The sequence below is a fragment of the Trachypithecus francoisi genome, unplaced genomic scaffold, assembly GCF_009764315.1.
Source record: "Trachypithecus francoisi isolate TF-2019V2 unplaced genomic scaffold, Tfra_2.0 Lachesis_group5, whole genome shotgun sequence".
In the NCBI taxonomy this organism is placed as follows: domain Eukaryota; kingdom Metazoa; phylum Chordata; class Mammalia; order Primates; family Cercopithecidae; genus Trachypithecus; species Trachypithecus francoisi.
In genome coordinates this window covers 3,681,005-3,705,373 of record NW_022681470.1, presented here as the reverse complement: position 1 = coordinate 3,705,373, position 24,369 = coordinate 3,681,005, and positions in this window count along the sequence as shown.

Genomic DNA, 24,369 nt, shown 5'->3' with positions numbered 1-24,369 from the left:
CACCTGTCAGCCCTCTTGTTGCTTGACCCGTTGGTGACATGACATGCAACTGACGCATCTCCTCCTTGAACCGCTTTCTTCTCTCGGCTTCCAGGATGCTGCCCACTCCCGGTTCTCCTGCTTTTCTAGACACCCTGTCTCAAGCACTTTTGTTGGTTTTGTTGGTGGTGGTGGTGGTTTTGAGACAAGGTCTTGCCTTGTCACCCAGGGTAGAGTGCAGTGGCCCAGTCAAAGCTCACTGCAGCCTTGACCTCCTGGGCTCCAGTGATCCTCCCACTTCAGCCTCCCAAGTAGCTGGGACCACAGGTGCCCACCACCACACCTGGCTGATTTCTTTTTTTTTTTTTTGAGGCGGAGTCTCGCTCTGTCGCCCGGGCTGGAGTGCAGTGGCCGGTTCTCAGCTCACTGCAAGCTCCGCCTCCTGGGTTTATGCCATTCTCCTGCCTCAGCCTCCCGAGTAGCTGGGACTACAGGCGCCGCCACCTCGCCCGGCTAGTTTTTTTTTTTTTGTATTTTTTAGTAGAGACGGGGTTTCACCGTGTTAGCCAGGATGGTCTCGATCTCCTGACCTCGTGATCTGCCCATCTTGGCCTCCCAAAGTGCTGGGATTACAGGCTTGAGCCACCGCGCCCGGCCCACCTGGCTGATTATTAAATATTTAATAGAGATGAGGTCTCGCTATGTTGCCCAAGCTGGCCTCAAGCTGTCCTCTCTCCTCAGCCTCATAAAGTGCTGGGATTACAGGCATGAGCCGCCGCACCTGGCCTTGTTGGTTTTTTCCTATCCTCGATCTCTAATTGTCAGTGTGCTCCAGGGCTCAGTCCTCGGCCGTTCTCTTGCATAACTATACTCAACGCTGAGAAAATCTCAGCTTGTCTTATGGCTTTAAATACTGTGTATCTGATAGGTGTAGACGGATATGATGGATATAATGATGATTCTCTAATTTTTTTTGGAGATGGAGTTTTGCTCTGTCGCCCAGGCTGGAGTGCAGTGGCGTGATCTTGGCTCATTGCAACCTCCGCCTCCCGGATTCAAGTGATTCTCCTGCCTCAGCCTCCCGAGTAGCCCAAGTAACTGGGATTACAGGCACCTGCCACCATGCCCGGCTAATTTTTGTATTTTTGTAGAGACAGGGTTTCACCATGTTGGCCAGGCTGGTCTCGAACTCCTGACCTCAAGTGATTTGCCTGCCTCGACCTCCCAAAGTGCTGGAATTACAGGCATGACCCACTGCTCCTGGCCTGATTCTCTAATTTTTATCTTCAGGGAGACCCTTTCCCCTGAGCTCCACACCCACCTACCCACTGCCATTAGACACTGGGTGTCTCCAGGCTCACGGAGCTCCCCGCTCTCCACTCAGCCGGCCTTTTGGCAGTCTCCCCATTTCAGTTAAAGGCAACTTTATTCTTCTAGTTGCTCAGACCAAAGACATTCCTCAACTTGCCTTCTCTCACCCCACGCAGCCAGCTCATTAGGAAGTCTTGTTGGCAATACCTTCAAAATACATCCAAACCTAATTCCTTTCCATCTTCCCCACTGCCACCGTCATTTCTCACCTGGGTTACTTCAGTAGTGTCCTAACAGGCCCCACGGCTCTGTCCTCGCCCCGCTGCAACCTACTCTCAGCAGTTTTCAGAACGATCTGATTCAATTCTGTCACTCCCCTCCTTAAAAGCCTTCTCTGAAGGCATTTTCAGTTAGAGAAAAGCCATAGACCTTCTAGACCTTAGCGTGGGCCTGCAGCTCCTACCTGACTCCGCCTCTTATCTCTCCGCGCTCTTCCCTGCTGGTCCCCACCCCCTCTGCTGCAGCCACACTGACCCCCGCTTGAGCACAGACTAGGCTTTAGGGCTGGTCCTTTCCACTCCCTCTGCCTGGGCTGCTCTGTTCCCAGACAGGCCACTCTAAAAAGGCTCACCCTTCTCCAGCATTTCTTATTCACCCCGCCTGCTATTTTTTTCTCCTTAGCACTACTGCCATCAAACATACTATATGCAGCTGGGCACAGTGGCTCACGCCTGTAATCCCAGCACTTTGGGAGGCCAAGACTCGCAGATCACTTCAGGTCAGGAGTTCAAGACCAGCCTGGCCAACATGGTGAAATCCCTACTAAAATGGCGAAAGTCTCTACTAAAAATACAACAATTAGCCAGGCGTGGTGGCAGGTGCCTGTAATTCCAACTATTTGGGTGGCTGAGGCAGGAGAATCGCTTGAACCTGGGAGGTGGAGGTTGCAGGGAGCCAAGATCATGCCATTGCACTCCAGCCCGGGCGACAGAGCAAGATTTTGCCTCAAAAAAATAAATAAATACCATATGCTGTACTTACCTTGTTAATTGTCTGTCTCCCCTCTAAAATGCCATTGGGAGTGGGGGTTTTTCTCAGTTTGGGTCACTGCCAGGTCCCGATGTCCACGGGCGTTCACGGCAGCCACATGGCGAGTGATCGCAAATGTGTACAGTTGCATGGACAGGAAGGTCTAGGCTGAAGCAAGGGGAATGATACCATAGCCTGACTATCTTAGTAGTCACCCATGACGATGGCTTTCAGAGCCCTCACCCTCATGTACCGCAGAGAAACGACTGCGGTCCGGCCCCTCTCCGACTTCCCTTCCTTCAAGCCACCACAGAAACAGCAAGGCAGTGAAGAGCGGGCCGAGGGAGCCAGCAGGGCCCGGGCTGACCTCAGCTTCTGACACTTCAGATTTTCATGCTAGGAAAAACATTTCATTTCGCTAAACCTCAGTTTCTTTTTTCTTTTCTTTTTTCTTTTTTTTTTTTTTTTGAGACCCAGTCTCACTCTTATCCAGGCTGGAGTGCAGTGGCGTGATCTTGGCTCACTGCAACCTCCACCTCCCAGGTTCAAGCTATTCTCCCGCCTCAGCCTTCTAAGTAGCTGGGATTACAGGCATGTGCCACCACACCCGGCGAATTTTTGCATTTGTAGTAGAGACGGGATTTCACCTTGTTGGCAGAGCTGGTCTCAAACTCCTGACCTCAAGTGATCCACCCGCCTCAGCCTCCCAAAGTGCTGGGATTACAGGTGTGAGCCACCATGCCTGGCCTAAACCTCAGTTTCTTAACCAGTAAAATGAGAATAATGCTATCTCCCTCACAGGACTACTGAAGGCTTAAATGAAACAGTATGTGTAAAGTACTTAGTCGAGTAGTGCCTAACACGGAGCAGGCACTTGGAGAATGGAGATTCTTTTTGTTAGTAAGAAAAATTATAGGAGGATGGGTGTGGTGGCTCACACCTGTAATCCCAGTCGCTCCTAAGGCCAAGGTTGGAGGATCGCTTCGGCCCAGGAGTTTGAGACCAGCCTGGACCACGTAACTATCCCCCCATCTCTAAAAACAGATTAAAAATTAGCTGGGTATGGTGACACATGCCTGCAGTCCCAGCTACCGGGGAAGCTGAGGCAGGAAAATGGCTTGAGTTCAGGAGTTTGAGGCTGCAGTGAGCTATAATCACCCCATATAATCATCCTGCACTCCAGGCTGGACGACGCAGCAAGACCTCATCTCTTTAGAAAAGAGAAAACAAAAAAAACTTACAGCAGATGTAGGTTCTCAGCTCTTGACTTGCGAAGAATTTCACTGACAATTTCAAAACAGCTTGTTGATGATTGCAAGGACCCAAACTGGTTGCTCGCTGTCTCCATAGAAGCCGACAGGGGAAGAAATGTGCTTGAGCTACAAGGGGCCAAGTCAACCTATGGAAGTCTTGTGTGATAAGGGGGCGGAGCCAGAGGAACAGGCTTATCCAAAGAAGCTGTGACAGCTCTTCAGGACAGATCCTTAAAGACTGGCATAGCCCAGGCTAGGCATGGCGGCTCAGGCCTGTAATCCCAGCACTTCGGAAGCCCGAGGCGGGCGGATCACCTGAGGTCAGAGTTTGAGACTAGCCAGGCCAACATGGCGAAACCCCACCTCTACTAAAAATACAAAAATTAGCCGGGCGTGGTGGCACATGCCTGTCATCCCAGCTACTTGGGAGGCTGAGGCAGGAGAATCGCTGGAACCTGGGAGGTGGAGGTGGCAGTGAGCCAAGATCACACCACTGCACTCCAGCCTGGGTGACAGAGCGAGACTGTCTCAAAAAAAAAAAAGGGGGGGGCATATCCTGGTGTGTTCAGTTATAGAGTCCCTGCAGCTTTCTGGGTGAGAAGTCTGATGGAAACAGCCACAAAAATGGCGCTTTCATATGGATGCCTGAAACTCCATGGGGAAATGGGGCAGCTGGCCAGACCGCTGGGAACTGACAGGTCTATGCTGCAGTGGCAACAGACTGCAAGCCCCACACTGCACTTGTTAATACTCCTCTCTGCCCTTTAAAAAAATGTAGATATAGTTAAAGTCTTCTGCTTCTCAGCTTGCTTCCATCCTCCTCCTCAGTGCTTGTTGATGGGATTCAAGCGCTCAGCCCTGAAAACTGCAGGCTGTGCTCTAATGCCTGGTGAAAGAATCTTAAAGATGAGAAGGAGGGACGTATGCTCTTTTCCTGAAGCTAGAAAAAGTAGATGCTCTTCTGCATCATAAACCAACTGTCTTAGTTTGCTTTCTGTTGCGGTGACACAATGCCACAGACTGGGTAATTTACAAAAGAAAAACAGAGGCCGGTGTGGTGGTTCATGCCTGTAATCCCAGCACTTTGGGAGGGCGAGGTGGGAGGATCGCTTGAGCTCATGCGTTTGAGACCAACCTGGGTAACATGACGAAACCCCCTCTCCACAAAAAATACAAAAATTAGCTGGGTGTGGAGGCTCTCAGCCCTGGCTGGATATTAAAATCACCTAGTGGTGAGGAGTTGAATCAGTAATTAGTGAGTGAAATCACTAGAAAGTTTGGTCTGGGCTCAGCATGGATAGAATTCAATGAGAATTTCTGAGGATGGGGCCCAGGCACCAGTGTTTTAGTAAAGATGCCCAGATGATTCCAATGTACCACTAAAGCCGAGAACCACCGGTCTAGCCCAGATGATTTCAATGTACCACTAAGGCCGAGAACCGCCGGTCTAGCCCAGATGATTTCAATGTACCACTAAGGCCGAGAACCACCGGTCTAGCCCAGCTAAGATATATCCAAGTTGTTGCCGCAGAGTTTTACCGCTTCATTTCTCAGGAAAATCCTGACAGATGAAAGAAGGCTTTACATAGCAAGAAAGACAGTATTCAGATCAATCCAAATTCTATGTCATTTGTAACTGTAATCCCTGTTCATATATTATTTCCACAATCCCCAAAACCTTTTTATTTTTGTTGTTAAATTTCTACTTATTAGGATACAGTTTTTAGAAAAACAAAACTCATTATTTTTAAAACACTTCAAATTTTTCTTTGCAAAAAGACCTTTGCCTGGTGGTTAAATTTGTTAAGGGAATTGATACTCTTTCATCTCCTTACCAAAAAGGAAAAAAAAGACTTAAATTTATTTAGATCTCTCAAACTTTTAAAGATGATACCTTTTTTAATGCAACACTGTCCCAAGAATAGACATGTCTTTGACATGCGAGGCCTCTGGTGTCTCTGTTTTCTGTATAGAGCTGTGCTACCCGATACCATAGCCACTGGCCATATGTGATTCTGGAGTCTCACTCTGTCACCCAGGATGAAGTAGAGTGGCGCGATCTCGGCTCACAGCAACCCTCACCTACCAGGCTCAAGCGATTCTTCCACCTCAGCCTCCCGAGTAGCTGGGACCACAGACTCAAGCCACCACAATGGGCTGTTTTTGTCTTTTTGGTAGAGACGGGGTTTCACCACATTGCCCAGGCTTGTCTTGAACTCCTGAACTCAGGTGATCCTCCTGCCTTGGCCTTCCAAAGTTCTGGGATTACAGGCGTGAGCCACTGTGCCCAGCCAATATGTGACTCCTTAAATTTAAAGGTCTGGGGGCCAGGCGTGGTGGCTCACACCTGTAATCCCAACACTCTGGGGGCCTGAGGCAGAAGGATCACTTGAGTTCAGGAGTTAAAGACAAGCCTGGGCAACATGGTGAAGGCCCACCTTTGGTAAAAAATACAAAAATTAGCTGGGCATGGTGGTGCACACCTGTAGTCCCAGCTACTTGGGAGGCTGAGGCAGGAGAATACTTGATCCCAGGAGACAGAGGTTGCAGTGAGCTGAGATCGATTGTGCCACTACACTCCAGCCTGGGCAACACAGCAAGACTCCGTCTCAAAAAAAAAAAGAAATTAAATGGCTGGGGTGGTGGCTCATACCTGTAATCCCAGCACTTTGGGAGGCCTAGGCAGGAGGATCACTTGAGCTCAGGAGTTCAAGACCAGCCTGGGCAACATAGTGAGACCCCCATCTCCACAAAAAAAAATTGTTTTAATTAGGTGAGTGTGGTGGTGCACACCTGTAGTCCCAGCTACTCCGGGAGCTGAGGTGAAAGGATCACTTGAGCCTGGGAGATTGAGGCTGCAGTGAGTTGTGATGACGCCACTGCCTCCAGGCTAGGTGACTCAGCAGGCCCTGTCTCTAAATAAATGAAGTTTAAATGAAATAAAATTAAAGGCTGGGTGTGGTGGCTCACACCTATAATCCCAGCACTTTGGGAGGCCGAGGTGGGCGAATTGCCTGAGGTCGGGAGTTTGAGACCAACCTGGCTAGGATGGTAAAACCCTGTCTCTACTAAAAATACTAAAATTAGCCAGGCGTGGTGGCAGGCAACTATAATCCCAGCTACTCGGGAAGCGGAGGCAGGAGAATCACTTGAACCCGGGAGGCGGAGCTTGCAGTGAGCCGAGATTGCACCATGGCACTCCAGCCTGGGCGGCAGAGCGAGGCTCCGTCTCAAACCACACCCCCCACCAAAAAAAAAAAAAAAAGAAATAAAATTAAAAATTCAGTTCTTCAGAATGACTGGCAGCATTTCAAGTGCTCAGTAGCCACATATGGCTGGTGACCACCATGTAGACGATGCAGCTATGGAATATTTCCATCATTGCAAGAAGTTTTATTAGCACTGAATTCAAGAGTGACTTTTAATTGATGCAACCATATATGGTTTTACTCCTGGACTTCAATGGCAAATGGAGGCCCGCCATCATCTGCAGCAGATCCTATGCCAAGGGCAGGAAGTACCATTCCACTTACGGTGGAAGGAGGTGGTTGGGGGTGGGGTGACGCCTCTGGCTACTCCCTGTGAGAAGAATCAGCCTCTCGGGCCTGAGGGGTAAACAGTTGAGGAGGGAAGTGAAAGTCCTTTCTTTCTGAACTGTTAAGCTCCCCCACCTAGTGCTCATAATATTATCATTTTATGTACAAATTGGATGCAAAGCTTACCACCCTGTCAGACTGCAGATTGCAGTGTGATCAGTTTAACTGCAAAGATTGGCCAGGAGAATAAACTCTCACCGTGGACAGCAAGGAACCAAGTGCTCAGCAGGCTCTCCACTCATTCCTCCCCGTCACTGAGGAAGAGCCCAGAGCGGTGTGGGCGACTGATGTGGAACGGAGCTGCTCTGCGCTGGGCATTGGCACTTCAGAGGCATCGACTGAATTCTATTCGGCAGGAGAGCTGAGTACAGAGCAGCCCACGGCTCACCCCAACAATCATCAGTGCCAGAAAAATCACCACTGTTGGTGTATTCCCGGCCACTCTGCTGGACGGGTGGCAAGATTCCCAAGCAGTGAAGGGGAAGGCGGCATCCTGCCTTGCTCTGCTTCCTACGTGGGCAGCGCACCTGTGGGCCTGCCTGCTCTGCTTGCAAGTGGCTCAGAAATGCTGGCTTCCAGGTCGTCGGGCTGTTCCCCGGGATGAGGCCTGCTGCCTACACATGTCACAGCAGTGGGTTCTGTGCAAAAAGTGACATGAGAGAAGATAAAATGTCTGCTCCCTCCCATGACAGTCGTGGAGAGTTTCTGCCCTCTGTCAGGAAATCCGACTCGTGTGTGTGTGTGTGTGTGTGTGTGTGTGTGTTCACGTGCACGAATGACACTTCGCTGCATCAGCATCTCACGGATCCTACATCTTTCCTGTGAGTTCAACATGAGAATACACCCACATTTCTCTGCTGTCAAAAGTTTTTGAACTGTTCCAGTGTGTTGTTAAGTATTCAGAGAAAAGGAGCTCGGTCCTGGGAGAACGGTTGAGTGGCAGGGATTAGCAGAGAGTACTGAAAAAGAAGACTGAGGTGGCTGAAGGCAATGGCCGCGGCAGAGAGGCCCTCACGCATGAGCTGCAGGGTGTATGCGCCTTTGGGGATTCAAAGGCATGAGACCTGCTTTGACTGTGGAGGAAACTGACCACAGATCACTCCTCAACTGAAACATTAATTAGCAGAGCTTGGGAGAAAAGCTGATATCTTCACTCAGGTACGGGCTGTCAGCTTGTCAAAAGGAAAGCTCTGCTTAGCCCAGAAGCCCAAACATCTGCCGATGGCTCCAAATGTGCAACATTTGGAATGTCAAGGACTCAGCCAATCTAGATGGTAACAACAGCCCTAAATATCTGATGGGAGAGCAATTAGGCAAGAAAATGATGAAAGGTATCTGGCTGGCAAGGAACAAGCAATACTATCTCTATTTGAAATGACATAATCTCACATACAGAAAATCCTAAGGAATCCACTAAATTATTACTGGAATTAATAAATAGGTTCAGTGGCAGGGCACAATGTTAATATACAAAAATCAATTGTATTTCTATATATTAGCAATGGACGGTGCAAATGTAAACTTAAGAAAACAGTTCTATTTATAATTACATTGAAAAGAATAAAATACTCAGGAATGAATGTAACAAAATAAATACAAAACGTGTGCTCTAAAACTTACAACACATTGTTGGAAGGAATCAAAGATGAACTAAATAAATAGACATCCCACATTATGGATAGGAAGAATCAATATTATTAACATGGCGATACTCCCCACATTAATCTACAGATTCAATACAATTCCTATCAAAATCTCAGCTGAGATTGTAAAGATAAAAAAATCCCAGCTGACTTTTTTGACGAGCTGATCTTAGAATTCATACGGAAATGCAAGGGACCCAGAATAGCCAGAAAAATCTTGAAAAAGAAGAACAGACATATGGAGTTGAATGGAGTTGAATGGAGTTGAATGGAGTTGAGTTGAATGGAGTTGAACGGAGTTGAACGGAGTTGAATGGAGTTGAGTTGAATGGAGTTGAACGGAGTTGAACGGAGTTGAACAGAGTTGAATGGAGTTGAACGGAGTTGAATGGAGTTGAACGGAGTTGAATGGAGTTGAATGGAGTTGAATGGAGTGAATTGAGTTGAATGGAGTTGAACGGAGTTGAATGGAGTTGAACGGAGTTGAACAGAGTTGAATGGAGTTGAATGGAGTTGAATGGAGTTGAGTTGAACGGAGTTGAATGGAGTTGAACGGAGTTGAACGGAGTTGAACGGAGTTGAATGGAGTTGAATGGAGTTGAGTTGAATGGAGTTGAATAGAGTTGAACGGAGTTGAACGGAGTTGAACGGAGTTGAATGGAGTTGAACGGAGTTGAATGGAGTTGAATGGAGTTGAACGGAGTTGAATGGAGTTGAATGGAGTTGAGTTGAATGGAGTTGAATGGAGTTGAATGGAGTTGAATGGAGTTGAATGGAGTTGAGTTGAATGGAGTTGAATGGAGTTGAATGGAGTTGAATGGAGTTGAATGGAGTTGAGTTGAATGGAGTTGAATGGAGTTGAATGGAGTGTTCAGAAATAAATCCTCACTTTTATGGTCCATTGGTTTTTGACAAGAGTGCCAAGACCATTCAATGGGGAAAGAATAATCTTTTCGGCCGGGCGCAGTGGCTCAAGCCTGTCATCCCAGCACTTTGGGAGGCCGAGATGGGCGGATCACGAGGTCAGGAGATCGAGACCATCCTAGCTAACACGGTGAAACCCCGTCTCTACTAAAAAAATACAAAAAACTAGCCGGGCGAGGTGGCGGGCGCCTGTAGTCCCAGCTACTCGGGAGGCTGAGGCAGGAGAATGGCGTGAACCTGGCAGGCGGAGTTTGCAGTGAGCTGAGATCCGGCCACTGCACTCCAGCCTGGGCGACAGAGCGAGACTCCGTCTCAAAAAAAAAAAAAAAAAAAAAAGAATAATCTTTTTGACAAGTTGTACAAGGACAACTGGACATCCTCCTCTTCCTTACACCATACACAAAAACTCCAAATGGATCATAGGCCTAAATATAAAAGCAAGACCCACAAAACTTATAGGAGAAAACATAGCAAGAAAGCTTCATGCCTTTAGGTTAGGCAATGCCTTCTTAGCTATGACACCAAAAGCACAAGTGACAAGGAAAACAGTAGACAAATTGGACTTCATCAAAGTTAGACATTTTTCTGCTTCAAAAGATGCCATGGAGAAAGTGAAAAGAGCTGGGCACAGTGTCTTCTTACAATGCTTGTTACACAGAGTAATCCCAGCTCTTCTGGAAGCCGAGGCAGGAGGATTGCTTGATACCAGGAGGTTGAGGCTACAGTGGGCCATGATGCCGCCACTGCACTCCAGCCTGGGCAACAGAGCAAGACCCCGACTCAAAAAAAATTAAAACTAAAAGACTGGGTGGGGTGGCTCACGCCTGTAATGCCAACAATTTGGGAAGCCAAAGTGGGTGGATTGCTGGAGCCCAGGTGTTCAAGACCAGCCTGAGCCACATGGTGAAATCCTATCTCTTCCAAAAAAAAAAAATACAAAAAGCAGCAGAGCATGATGTCATGCACCTACGGTCCCAGCTACTCTGGAGGCTGAGGCAGGGTAGGATGAGTTGAGCCCTGGAGGTCAAGGCTGCAGTGAGCTATGATCGTGCCACCGCACTCCAGTCTGGGCAACAGAGAGAGACCCTGTCTCAAAAAAATAAAAAATATATTAAAATAAAAAAGAAAGGCCGGGCGTGGTGGCTCAAGCCTGTAATCCCAGCACTTTGGGAGGCCGAGACGGGCGGATCACGAGGTCAGGAGATCAAGACCGTCCTGGCTAATACAGTGAAACCCTGTCTCTACTAAAAAACAAATACAAAAAACTAGCCGGGCGAGGTGGCGGGCGCCTATAGTCCCAGCTACTCTGGAGGCTGAGGCAGGAGAATGGCGGGAACCCGGGAGGCGGAGCTTGCAGTGAGCTGAGATCCGGCCACTGCACTCCCGCCTGGGCGACAGAGCCAGACTCCGTCTCAAAAAAAAAATAAAATAAAATAAAATAAAATAAAAAAGAAAATGAAAAAGCCAGTCCACAGGCTGGGAGAAAATATTGGCACATCACACAGCTGATACAGGACTTGTATCCAAAATGCAAAGAACGATCACAACTCAAAAAGAAAAATAGCACTACTTCCTGTTCACCAGACTTAAAAAAAAAAAAAATAACACTACTTCCTGTTCACCAGACTTAAAAAAAAAAAATAGCACTACTTCCTGTTCACCAGACTTAAAAAAAAAAAAAAAGTAAAAGAAAGACAAATAGCAGAATCTTAAAATAGTCAAAAATCTGAAGAGACGTTTCTCCAAAGAAATATACAAGCAGCCAAAGAGCACATGAAAAGATGTTCAGTGGCCACAGTGGTGCACCTGCAATCCCAGCTACTCAGGAAGCTGAGGTGGCAGGATCACTTGAGCCTGGGAATTTGAGATCAGCCTGGGCAACATAATGAGATTCCATCTTAAAAAAAAAAAAAAAAGATACTGAAAAATGCCCCATTAGGAAAATGCAAATTAAAACCACAACGAGCGACCGGGCGCGGTGGCTCAAGCCTGTCATCCCAGCACTTTGGGAGGCCGAGGCAGGCGGATCACGAGGTCAGGAGATCGAGACCATCCTGGCTAACACGGTGAAACCCCGTCTCTACTAAAAATACAAAAACTAGCCGGGTGAGGTAGCGGCGCCTGTAGTCCCAGCTACTCGGGAGGCTGAGGCAGGAGAATGGCGTAAAATCTGGGAGGCGGAGCTTGCAGTGAGCTGAGATCCGGCCACTGCACTCCAGTCCGGGCGACAGAGCGAGACTCCGCCTCAAAAAAAAAAAAAAAAAAAAAAAACACCACAATGAGCTATCAGTTCACATTCACTCAAAAAGTATAATCAAAAACACAAACAGGCCGGGTGTAGTGGCTCACACCTGTAATCCCAGCACTTTGGGAGGCCGAGGCAGGCGGATCACGAGGTCAGGAGATCGAGACCATCCTGGCTAACACGGTGAAACCCGTCTCTACTAAAAAAATACAAAAACTAGCCGGGCGACGAGGCGGGCGCCTGTAGTCCCAGCTACTCGGGAGGCGGAGGCAGGAGAATGGCGTGAACCCGGGAGGCGGAGCTTGCAGTGAGCTGAGATCCGGCCACTGCACTCCAGTCGGGCGACAGAGCGAGACTCCGCCTCAAAAAAAAAAAAAAAAAAAAAACACCACAATGAGCTATCAGTTCACATTCACTCAAAAAGTATAATCAAAAACACAAACAGGCGGGTGTAGTGGCTCACACCTGTAATCCCAGCACTTTGGGAGGCCGAAGTGGGTAGATCACCTGAGGTCAGGAGTTCAAGACCAGCCTGGCCAGCATGGCGAAACCCCTTCTCTACTAAAATACAAAAATCAGCCGGGCATGGTGGCGGGCACCTGTAATCCCAGTTACTCAGGAGGCTGACACAGGAGAATTGCTTGAACCCTGGAGGGGGAGGTTGCAGTGAACCAAGACGGTGCCACTGTACTTCAGCCTGGTAGACAGAGTGAGACACCATCTTGATAAAGAAAAATTTAAAAATTGTGATAACCTGAAAGGATTTGGCACTCAGATTGTTTAGCATCTGTCTAAATTCTTATTCCACTTACGTAACCAAGACTGGACACCGTCCATGATGAATTATCAGTGTGTTTACACAAGAAAGTACATAGAATTCCACTCAACTGATCCACACTCAAAGAGAAGACCTTGGCCTTGCATTCAGAGATCAGCAAAAACAATATTCACTTTATGTTTTAGGTTAGAATATTTGATATAGATCTTTTTTTTTTTTTTAATTCCCATGTTGACTTCATTCACTCACCAATCATTGATGCTGGTCACGTTGGAGAAGAGGGCTTCTACTGTAGTCATATTTACTTTAAAAGAGTTCCTGGCTGGGCACAGTGGCTCACGCCTGTAATCCCAACACTTTGGGAAGCCAAGGCAGGCGGATAACCTGAGGTCAGGAGTTCAAGACCAGCCTGGCCAACATAGTAAAACCCTGTCTCTACTAAAAATACAAAAATTAGCCAGGTGTGGTGGTGCACACCTGTAATCTCAGCACTTTGGGAGGCCAAGGCAGGCAGATCACGAGGTCAGGAGATCAAGACCATCCTGGCTAACACAGTGAAACTCCGTTAACCGGGCGTGGTGGCAGGCGCCTATAATCCCAGCTACTAGGGAAGCTGAGGCAGGAGAATCTCTTGAACCCAGGGGGCGGAGGCTGCAGTGAGCCGAGATCACACCATTACACTTCAGCCTGGACAACAGAGAAAGACTATCTCAAAAAAAAAAAAAAGGGTTTTTTTTTGAGATGGAGTCTCACTCTGTCACTCAGCCTCCCAAGTTGCTTGAATTACAGGGATGCACCACCACACCTGGCTAATTTTTGTATTTTTAGTAGAGACAGGGTTTCACTATGTTGGCCAGGCTGGCCTCAAACTCCTGACCTCAGGTGATTCACCCACCTCAGCCTCCCAAAGTGCTGGGATTACAGGCATGAGCCACCACACCTGACCAGGCCTGGGATTGAAACAGTGCTAAAGTTATGTTAATGGTATCATAATTCCCCAGAAATGAACATGAACACAAGCTGGCTAACAATAGAACAGGCCAAACATGATTCTATGATAGGTCTCACAAGGAGGTGACAGGATCCATACAAACCATAGCAACAGAATGATTTAACATGCAGTTTAGGTGATAGGAGATGTAGAACCAGGCAATATTTTAAAATCAATTTTATTTTTATTTATTTATTTGAGATGGGTCTCACCCTGTTGCCCAGGCTGGAGTGCAGAGGCACAATCTCAGCTCACTGCAGCCTGACCTCCCGCCGGGCTCAAGTGATCCTCCCACTTCAGCCTCCCCAGTAGCTGGGACTACAGGTGCACACCACCACACCTGGCTAATTTTTTGTATTTTTTGTAGAGACAGGGTTTTGCCATATTGCTCAGGCTAGTCTTGAACTCCTGAGCTCAAGTGATCCACCCACTTTGGCCCCACACAGTGCTAGGATTACAGGTATGAGCCACCACGTCCAGCCAAACCAGGCAATATTTATAATTGAAAATGACTCAAACATTTCATGGACAGATGTAAAATCAGAGGGCCGTATGGGAAAGATTTTAAAAGTTTCCAAGGTTTTAAAAAATCCCGAGTAAATGAAGAGGGATACCATGCTCATGAGCTAGAAAATTTCATACCATAAGGATGTCATTTCTCCTCAATTTATTGATGGTCTTTTTTTTTTTTAATTATTATTTTTTATAGAGACAGGGTCTCACCATGTTGCCCAGACTGGTCTTGAACTCCTGGGCTCCAGTGATCTCCTACCTCAGTTTCCCAAAGTGCTGGGATTATAAACATGAGCCACCATGCCTGGCCAGGGAAGGATTTCTCAAGGTGCAAATAATACAACTATTTAAAAAAAGATTAATAGATATGACAATATTAAAATTAATAATATCTATTCACCAAAGATATCTTAAAGAAGGTGAAAAGACATGTTGGGAGAAGGTATTTGCAACAAATAGTAATATGGATTAGTATTAAGAATATGTGGGCTGGCGCAGTGGCTCACACCTGTAATCCCAGCACTTTGGGAGGCCGAGGTGGGTGGATCACCTGAGGTCAGAAGTTCAAGACCAGCCTGACCCACATGGTGAAACCCCATCTCTACTAAATACAAAAAGTTAGCCGGGTGTGGTGGCGTGTGCCTATAATCCTAGCTACTTGGGAGGCTGAGGCAGGGGAATGACTTAAACCCGGGAGGCAGAGGTTGCAGTGAGCCGAGATTGCATCACTGTACTCCAGTCAGGGCAGCAAAAGCAAAAACTCCATCTCACAAACAAACAAACAAACAAAACTCCAAAAAAAATAAAAAACAACAAAACAATAAGAAGGACAAATAACTCAGTTTTTGGGTTTTTTTTGTTTTTTTTGTTTTTTTTTTTTTTTAGATGGAGTCTCGCTCTATCCCCAGGCTGGAATGCAGCAGCGTAATCTCGGCTCACTGCAAGCTCCGCCTCCCGGGTTCACACCATTCTCCCACCTCAGCCTCCCGAGTAGCTGGGACTACAGGCGCCGCCACCATGCCCGGCTAATTTTTTTGTATTTTTAGTAGAGACGGGGTTTCACTGTGTTAGCCAGGATGGTCTCGATCTCCTGACCTTGTGATCCGCCCGCCTCGGCCTCCCAAAGTGCTGGGATTACAGGCGTGAGCCACCGCGCCCGGCTTCAGTTTTTAAAAAAATAGGCAAAAGACATGAGTAGGCATTTCAGAGAAGAGACAACACATACGGCTGAGAAACATACAGAGAAATATTCAATCTCATTAGCAATCAGGGAAATGCAAATCAAGACCACAATGTGATCACACGGTAACTGCATCCAAAGGACAAAAATTATGCCTGACAATGCTAAGTGCTAGAGAGGATGTGGATCGGCAGGCTCATGAGCCACTGTGCCCGGCCTATATTATCTTTACAACGAATTTTAAAACAAACAAGTTTCTTTTCAAAACAGCAATAAATGTTTACAGTTCATTTTCACCTTCTCCAACGTGTACATTTTCTTTGAACCCCAAGAGGGGTATATATGACTATGTACAACCTAAAACAACACAGCAGAAACCATGGCTACTTCTGGGATCAGTACGAGCTCCAAGACACCACCGATTCAATACAATCAACTCAAGTGGGGAAGACGCAGCAAATCGCGGCAGCATTTACTCCTGGTGTTCAGCAGCAAGAGAAGGGACCTGGCGAAGCCAGGGAGAAGCCAGGGAGCCACCTGGAGGTCTGGTTTCTGGTGAAACAAAGTCAGATTTCATCGAGGGGTAGCAACAGCCGGAGCCATCGAGCACATGACGGCCTTGGAGACAAACTGTGTGACAATTTCCCCCTTCCCTCCTTCTTCCCAGCTCAGTTCACCCTCCGCCCTCCACACGAATGAGCAAGACAGGAGGGAGCCAGCATGAGAATATGAGTGTTCCTCTTCTGTAGCATCCTCTCGCACACCCTGGCCTCGCCTGCCTCCCATCCCTCCATACCCAGCCTCTTCCTGTGTGCTGTCCCTTCTTTTCCCCGGCCCTCTGGGCCCACCACCCTTAGTTGCTGTCACTCCAACCCACCCACATAGCTTCCTCCCCGCGAAGATGACAACTTCTTGTATCCAATGGGCGACACTGCGATGCCCCCACCCAACCACCCTTCAAAGGAGGATTTATCATCCCAGCTGCTTGAGAACCATGGAACTCTGGGTTCTGCCAGCCTAAGGTGAAAATTCCCCAAGGGAAGGATGGATGTTGGACATGGTCACATACGTCCACCAGTTAGAATCAGTTCCTAGAGGTGGGATTTCCGGTCAAATGGTTAGATATGCATGGAAATCGGACTTTGGTTTCAGCATTTGGCCCCAGTCTGCTAACTGGGTTTGGTTTAGTCTTGACCTTTGGAAAGCTAAAGAGCCTACTTCCATGTCATTTATGTTTATGGCCTCCATGAACTGTGGCTGATCAGTGGTTCTGTGATCGCTCTTCTCTCTTACTAGCATAAAAATGTTGGCCAGGCACGATGGCTCATGCCTGTAATCCCAGCACTTTGGGAGGCCGAGGCGGGTGGATCACCTGAGGTCAGGAGTTAAAGATCAGCCTGACCAACTTGGTGAAACCCCATCTCTACTAAAAACACAAATGTTAGCTGGGTGTGGTGGCACAACCCTGTAATCCCAGCTTCTCAGGAGGCTGAGACAGGAGAATTGCTTGAACCTGGGAGGCAGAGGTTGCAGTGAGCCGAGATCGCACCACTGCACTCTGTCTCAAAAAAAATAAAAAATAAAAATAAAAGTCAGTAATACTCAAAGCATGCCGTTTTGATTTAGTATTAATACTTCAATATTCACTTCCTTTTTTTCTTTTTTTGAGACAAGGTCTCACTCTGTTGCCCAGACTGGAGTGCAATGAGGCCATCATAGCTCACTGCAACCTCAGCTTCCTTAGCTTAAGGGATTCCTCTGCCTCAGCCTCCCAAGTGGCTGGGACTACAGGCACCAGCCGTCACACCTGGCTAATTTGTAATTTTTTTTGTAAAGGCAGTGTCTTGCTATGTTCCCCAGGCTGGTCTCGAACTCCTGGCCTCAAGCGATCCTCTCAACCTTGGCCTCTCAAAGCGCTGGGATTACAGATGTGTGCTACGTGATCCCCACGAGCCACTGCACCCGGCCCTCAATATTCACTTTCAAATATTCACACCTCGCCTAGGGTGGCCTACAGCCACTGCCCATAAATGCAGGAGTATAAAGGTCTAGCCATCCCAGCCCAACTCAAGAAGACTCTGAAGGGCCATATTTGTGGCAGAGCTCCTCGGGGGCTGGCCGAGGCTGTCATTGGCCAACATCACAGCTTAGCTTCTCCCTCTGCCCTCTCCTGTTTCTGCCTTCTCTCTTCTATAGGTGCTGATCACAAGGGCACTCCTCAATAAACATCCTGCCCATCAAACTCCATCTCAGAGCCTGCAGCACAGCCCTTACTATCTGAAAAGTCATTTGGCCTTGATGCTAAGATGCCTTCCACATGTGTCTAGCCTTTCGGCTTCCCTGGGCCACATTGGAAGAAGAAGAATTGTCTTGGGCCACACATAAAATACACTAACACTGCTGGGCACAGTGGCTCATGCATAATCCCAGCATTTTGGGAGGCCGAGGCAGGTGGATCACCTGAGGTCAGGAGTTTGAGAACAGCCTGGCCAACATGGTGAAACCCCATCTTTACTAAAAAATAAATAAGAAAATTAGCTGGGCACGGTGGTGCACACCTGTAGTTCCAGCTACTCAGGAGGCTGAGGTGGGAAGACTGCTGGAACCCGGGAGGTGGAGACTACAGTGAACCGAGATCACACCACTCCACTCCAGACTGGGCGACACAGTGAGACTCTGTCTCCAAAAAAAAGGAAAGGTTCAGGCAGAATTATAATTTTCCTGATATCCACCACCACAGAGAAGCAAAAAAGTCATCACATTCGAAGGGTTAGACACTGCTCTTTTTGTTTTGTTTTGTTTTGAGACGGAGTCTTGCTCTGTCACCAGGCTGGAGGGCAGTGGCACCATCTCAGCTCACTGCAACCTTCCCCTCCCGTATTCAAGTGATTCTCCTGCCTCAGCTCCCAAGTAGCTGGGACTACAGGCGTGTGCCATCACGCTCAGCTAATTTTTGTATTTTTAGTAGAGACGGGGTTTCACCATGTTGGCCAGCATAGTCTCGATCTCTTAACCTTGTGATCTGCCCACCATGGCCTCCCAAAGTTCTGGGATTACAGGCGTGAGCCACCGCACTTGGCCTAGACACTGCTCGTAGACTGTAGAGATGAGGTTTCACCATGTTGGACAGGCTGCTCTTGAACTCCTGGCCTCATGTGATCCACCTGCCTTGGCCTCCCAAAGTGCGGGGATTACAGGCATGAGTCACTGCACCTGGTCCTCTTCACCTTTTAATCTTCATTCTTTTCTTTGGACTGTTTCCAGCTGCAGGATACACTTACTTAAAATCAGCTGGTTGGCCACAGTGGTGCACACCTGTAGACCCAGCTACCAGGATGGCCGAGGCAGGAGGATCACTTGAGCCCAGGAGTTCAAGGCTGTAGTGCACTGTGGTCACACCTGTGAATACTCACTGCACGCCAGCATGGGCGTGTCTCCAAAAATAAATAAATTAGCTGATCACTCCTTGGAGCATTTAGTAAATTAGGAATTCTAAATGGAATGGAAGAAACACGTGTGAGTATACGATGGCGACACCTGGTGGTAGGATATGCAATAACATCGTGAATCTCCCTTAATGGTGGATTCCTGGCTTATTGTTGGAATAAAATGTAATTACATGGAAATTGTAAGAGCCATTCTAAAAAGTTAACAAGAAAAAGGTTGTCTGCATGAACATGCATGTGTGTGTGTCTATACTTGTGCATTAAGGACAAACAATGACCCAAGACACAGTTAATGAAGATGAGAACCTGGCGTTCACTCTGCTGCTTACTGTTATTCTGACCTCGTGCAAGACACTTAACTGCTTTGGGCTTTGGCTTTCTCATTTTTAGAATAGGAAGATTTAAGAATCCTCACTTAGTTCAATAAATAGTATAAGTGAAAAGTGTTTTGAGAATTGTGTAAACATGGTATACTATGTTAATTATTACACCATTAGCTATTATTATAATAAAGATCTTTGTTGGCAGGACACAGTGGCTCATGCCTGTAATACCAGCACTTTGGGAGACCAAGGCAGCTGGATCAGTTGAGGTCAAGAGATCGAGACCAGTCTGGCCAACATGATGAAACCCTGTCTCTACTAAAAATACAAAAATCAGCCAGGCGTGGTGGTGTGAGCCTGTAATCCCAGTTACTCGGAGGCTGAGGCAGGAGAATTATTCAAACCTGGGAGGCGGAGGTTACAGTGAGCCGAGATCATGCCACTGCACTCCAGCCTGGATGACAGAGCAAGACTCCGTCTCAAAAAAAAAAAGATAATTGTTACAAAGTTAGTTCTCTGCTACAAATTTCCTCTCAAGGAATGTTAATATTGCTTGCAGATGAGACAGCATTAGTCTGGACTTTGAACCTTGTAATAGTCCCTTTTACTCAAGGATAACTGCTTAAAAGTGCAATGTGTCCAATCTATGAGGATCAAAACAGCAACCGGGGGCAGGGTTCACAGCCAGGGGCAATTTTGTCTCCAGAGGATATTTAGAAATGTCTGGAGACATTTTTGGTCGTCACGACTAGGGGGAAGAGTGCTACTGGTATCTAGTGGGCAGAGTCCAGGGACGTGCTACACATGCTGCAAGGCACAGACAGCACCCCCAGCACAAAGAATGATCCGGTCCCACATGCCAAAAGCGCTGAGGTTGAGAAACTGGTCTAGCGTAACAGAAGGGAGAAAGTAGACCTTTTTCCCTACTGTCCTGACCACCAGTAACAGCAACCACAAAGAAGGGACGGTGGGTCATAAATGTGAAATTCTCCAACATACATGTGCAAAAGAGCTCAAGAAATGTATTAAGTAGGCATCGTAAAATGCCGTCGTTATCTACTATGTGTAAACCGTCTCAACATGGGCACAACTGGTCTTGTTTTTCCCTCCTCTTTTTACAAGAAAATGAACCTGACCTGAATAGAACTTTTGCTGTATTCAGACATCAAAATAAAAACTAGTGGTAACTATTAAGTGTGTAGTTACTTGTGGAATTAAGACTAGGAGTTAAAAGGGAGTGAGTGTACTTTGTAATGACCACATGCTTTGATAGTGTATAGTAGTGCCATTTTTTCACTTTTTATTTAATTTTTTTGAGACAAGGTCTCACTTTGTCACCAAGGCTGAAGTGCAGTGGCACAATCACAGTTCACTGTAGCCTCAACCTTCCAGTCTCAAACAATCCTCCCACCTGAGCCTCCCGAGTAGCTGGGACTACAAGTGCATGCCACCATGCCTGGCTTTTTTTTTTTTTTTAAGATGAGATCCCATTATGTTATCCAGCTGGTCTCGAGTTCCTGCACTCAAGCAGTCCACCTACCTCGGCCTCCCAAAGTCCTGGGATTACAGGTGTGAGCCACTGCACCCAGCTGAGTACTGCCATTTTAAAAAATGGGACAAGAACATTTACAAATACATTTAAAGGCTGGGTGCGGTGGCTCACACCTGTAATCCCAGCACTCTGGGAGGCCGAGGCGGGTGGATCACCTTGAAGTCAGGAGTTGGAGATCAGCCTGACCAACATGGTGAAACCACGTCTCTACTAAAAATACAAAAATTAACTGGTGTAGTGGTGTGTGCCTGTAATCCCAGCTACTTGGGAGGCTGAGGTGGGAGGATCGTTTGAACCCAGGAGGCGGAGGTTGCACTGAGCTGAGATGGCACCACTGCACTCAAGCCTGGGCGACACAGCGAGACTCTGTCTCAAAAGAAAACAAAAAACAAAAAAGCAAGCACACACATTTAAAAATGTTGTGTGGGCAAAGCACACAGAAAAAAGCTTTTGAAGAAACATTTTTAGTTATTATATTAGTGATGGTAATATTAGTACTGCAGCTCTGACACTGTTATGAGTAATGTAGACAAATCAAATGAGCAAGGATGAGGTATTCTGATTCCATTCTAGATTTTGGTTTTGAGAATCATATTTTCAATGTGGAAGAATGTGTATACAGGATTCTCAAGATAGTAGAGGTTAAGTACAGTTCCCTGTTGTTCTGAATCTGAATGTAAAGTATCAGTGTGAATGCATGAGGTATTTTCTGTTCTCTTCATGTGTGTATATATGCAAAATCTTCACTGAAAACGCCCAGAAACAAAGCAGCGACCAGCACAGTAGCAGTCAGCATCTTTATGCCCAGATTATTGTCTTCAAATACCATTTCCCACTAAAAGGAACAAATGCTTCATGAAGAAATGACTGATTCCCGGTTTGGGGCAGAAAATACACATTTTGACCTTTGTCATATCATCTAGTCCTGTCAGATAGGAACAAAACTACCGAAGACCACTAGGGCCATGTAAAAAGGATTCAGGAGCCAATTGGAAAAGGTATTGACCTACTAAAGATGAGACAATTTATGCTTCAATAATTCCAAGGGACTGAAAATGATCAAATATGTTTAAATCCATAAGTTCTTAATTATATCCAAAAATGTTTAATCATCACATTTAGAGGATGTTAGAGAACCAATTCTTTTTTGGGGAGAGGAGGGTGGGGGACCCATTCCTTATCTTAGAAAACTTACAAGAGAAAAGAATCCAGTACTTTTCCCAACTTTCCTACACGGATTGTACCACTGGATAACCTAATGGCAGATGAGAGGAGCCATCTCTTTATGAAAGTATTGCAACTAATAGACAGGCAAGCGCGGTGGCTCACGCCTGTAATCCCAGCACTTTGGGAGGCCGAGGTGGGTGGATCACGAGGTCAGGAGATCGAGACCATCCTACCCAACATGGTGAAACCCCGTTTCTACTACAAATACAAAAATTAGCCAGGTTTGGTGGCACGCGCCTATAGTCCCAGCTACTCGGGAGGCTGAGGCAGGAGAATTGATTGAACCTGGGAGTCAGAGGTTGCCGTGAGCCGAGATTATGCCACTGCACTCCGGCCTAGCAACAGAGCAAGACTCCATCTCAAAAAAAAAAAAAAGTATTGCAACTAACAAGTGAAAAAAAAAGTGGTAGAATTAGAGTATTACAATTTTGTAATTGCCAATGGATTAACGGCTTTAGGCATTGGGCATCAATGACTGTTAACATAGCAAGAGAGTTGACCAATGTTTTGTGCTTCCTGATTCAAGATCCAATCGTGACTTAGTCTTGCCATAGAGTCTGAACCTAAGTCTCATCATACCTTGGGATCCAGCTGCTACATCATAGGAAGTCCAGAACACGTTGAACTCCACCGAGAATACTTCATCAGCAACATCCAGATTGTGGGAAATTTCACAGGTCAAAGGATTCAGGTTTTTCAACAGATAAATTGTCAGGATAAGAAAGAGAGGGGAAACTTGTAGCTTCAGAGACTTAAAATCATAACTAATTTTCAAAAAATAGCGATGGGGTCTTGTTATGGTGCCTAGGCTGGTCGCCAGCCTCTGCCTCAGCCTCCCAAAGTGTTGAGATTACAGGCATGAGCCACCACGCCCAGCCACGATTTTTTAAGTGGACACCTATAGAGTGCCAGGTGTTCACTATAAATAAACACAACCAAGTGATGGTCTTTGTGGTTTCTTGGTGGTGGTGGTGGTTGGGACGTGACAGCAGTGAGGCCCATGGATGGTCCTCTCAGTGGCTTGCAAAATTCTATTCCTTGACCTGGATGGTAGTTACAAGGGTGTTTGCCTTCATTACGCTATACAATCATTTTTGTATGATTTTCTGTATTTATGTTTTATTTTCCCAAAAAAAGCCTTAAAAGAGTAAAAAGAAAGTAGATGGCAGAAATTTGTGGAATCTTCCCCCAGCAACATAAAAACGCTGTAGGTTTTTGTAACTTGGTTTTTACACTTTACAAATAATACTGTAATGAGAAATACTCGTGTGGGCCACTAGGGTGCACAATTTGTTGCCCGCAGCGTCTGCGGCGCTGGCACTGATGAAAGGGGGATGCTAAATGCTCCAGTAATGCCACCCGAGTCTCGGCATTAAGCAAGATTACTCATTGCCCTTTGAGCATGAGCTACATACCTCAGTGCCAATGCTGGTGAGTCGTATTTGGAAAGTCAGGTCCAACATGTAACATGCACATACAGGGTACATGCTGAAAATACTGTAGCTTTATCCTCTTTTAAGATAAGCTTCAATGTATTTGAGTTATTAGAACAAAACCTCATAAACCATGGTTAAAAAAAGAACCTCAAAACTTTTTTTAGAGGAAGTCTCGCTCTGTCGCCCAGGCTGGTATGCAAAGGCACAATCTTGGCTCACTGCAGCCTCCGCCTCCCGGTTTCAAGCGATTCTCCTGCCTCAACCTCCCAAGTAGCTGGGATTACAGGCGCCCGCCACCTCGCCTGGCTAATTTTTATATTTTTAGTAGAGAAGGGGTTTCACCATGTTGGTCAGGCTGGTCCCGAACCCCTGACTTCAAGTGATCCGCCTGCATTGGCCTCCTAAAGTGCCAGGATTACAGGCGTGAGCCACCGCACTCAGCCCAAAACCCTCAAGACTTAGTGTGTGGAGAATGGAAAGTGAAAAGTTTCGTGGTGGTCTTTTTTTTTTTTTTTTTTTTTTTGAGACGGAGTCTCACTCTGTCGCCCAGGCTGGAGTGCAGTGGCCCGATCTCGGCTCCCTGCAAGCTCCGCCTCCCGGGTTCCCGCCATTCTCCTGCCTCCGCCTCCGGAGGGGCCGGGACTACAGGCGCTGCCACCTCGCCCGGCTAGTTGTTTGGGGTTTTTTTTGTATTTTCAGTAGAGACGGGGTTTCACCGTGTTAGCCAGGATGGTCTCGATCTCCTGACCTCTTGATCCGCCCGCCTCGGCCTCCCAGAGTGCTGGGATGACAGGCGTGAGCCACCGCGCCCGGCCCGTGGTGGTCTTCTAACGAGACCACAGCCCACTGGTGGAGGAAGAGAAACGAGTGAGAGCTATTTGCAGCCTCCCTGAAAGGTGTCACTTTGCTGTGGATGCACCGAGAACCACACAGCGACGGGCCA